Source organism: Sapajus apella, unplaced genomic scaffold (assembly GCF_009761245.1).
Source record: "Sapajus apella isolate SASKATOON/1434 unplaced genomic scaffold, GSC_monkey_1.0 scaffold4, whole genome shotgun sequence".
In the NCBI taxonomy this organism is placed as follows: Eukaryota; Metazoa; Chordata; class Mammalia; order Primates; family Cebidae; genus Sapajus; species Sapajus apella.
The window spans coordinates 50,139,725-50,141,153 of record NW_022436944.1 but is presented as its reverse complement, the minus strand read 5'-3'; the positions used below and the strand labels follow the sequence as shown (position 1 = coordinate 50,141,153).

Genomic DNA, 1,429 nt, shown 5'->3' with positions numbered 1-1,429 from the left:
CCTGTGGTCTAAAAAGAATGTGTGTGTGGAGTCCGAAGCTAAGGAATCTGGAAGTGTCCAACCCAGAGATTCATTCCTTATCTGTGAGGAACATCAGAATCCCCTTTCCATAGAACATGGGCCATACAAGGGATTGAAGCCCTTTGTTTTGAGTTAAAAGTTTGTGAGGTGTAGGCTGATACAAGAAAGGTGTTGAGTGAAAATGCCATATAAACCGTATGTTTTTCACAACTGGTATCCAGCCCACTGACACTGGATCACTCTGTATACAAGTGCCTTCAATAAACCTTCTCTCTCATTCACTGGCTCTAGATCTCTTCTTCAGCCCATCAAGCATGGTGTCATTCCTATTGATGTCAATAAGGGTCTGGCACGACAAAGGGTCTTTTCAGAGGTGGTTAAGAATCTTGCAGACTATACTTTCAGGGATCATTTCTATAGTTTGTTACTAGATAACTTTCTCTGAATGTGTAGAGCACCAGAAATCATGAGGAAGAGGCATAGCATTCTCTCCTGAGCATGAAGCCAGTTTTTGGCGTTGCTTCAATGCAACTGCCTTCTGCCCTTGATGATCATTCTTCTCTCCTCCCTGGAGAGGAAGAGTAAGAGGATGCAGTCTGAGTGGTTTCCTGAAAAACAAACGAACAAACAAGAATCTTGAGATGAGGAGGTTATCCTGATGGGCCCTTAATATGATCAACAGTGTCCTCATAAGATGGAGGAGAGGGAGATTTTGACTACAGACAGCAGAGGAGTTGGTGATATAACCTCAGAGTCAGAAATTGGAGGAGTGATGTGACCACAATCCAAGGAATACTGGCAGCCACTAGAAGCTGGGAGATGTGAGAAATGAGTTCTCCTCTGGAACCTCAGGAGAGAATGTGGCCCTATGAGTACCTTGTGCTCAACCCAGTGACACTGATTTTGGACTTACAGCCCAGAACTGTGAGTGAATATATTTCTGTTGTTTTAAGTCATGAAGTTTGTGATTATTTGTTCTGGCAACCATAAAAAACTAATACACAGGCCATACCTATAACTCCGACATACTTAAGGCCTTGGGCTCAACACTCTTCATCCATAAAAGGCATATATGAGTAAATGCAAATGTCTCATTTCACTGTAAAACATCAGTCCCTGTCCCAGCTGTGGGCAAAGTGTGCTCATGCAATTTAAGAAAATGCACATGGATTTCTGCATAAGAAAATATATTTTATTTTTCAAAAAAAATAAGATTACAAATACAAGTTCATTTCTTCTACATAATACAATATAGAAAGTCATATAGACAATATACAATAAAGACAAAAATAAAACCCATCACTTAGAGATAATCCCCATTTCTTAAGAATTTGGCATATAACCTTTCAAACTTCTTTCTCTGGCTACATACACACCCACATACACACATGCATGCCCTGATCACACT

General features: G+C 40.4%; 1 non-coding gene across 1 annotated transcript; it reads left to right on the top strand.

The window, feature by feature from the left end:
* Positions 1–410: 410 nt before the first annotated feature.
* LOC116545100 lies at positions 411–626 on the top strand. Its single transcript, XR_004266186.1, has one exon. It is a non-coding gene; the product is annotated as a small nucleolar RNA U3 (small nucleolar RNA).
* Positions 627–1,429: the final 803 nt, after the last annotated feature.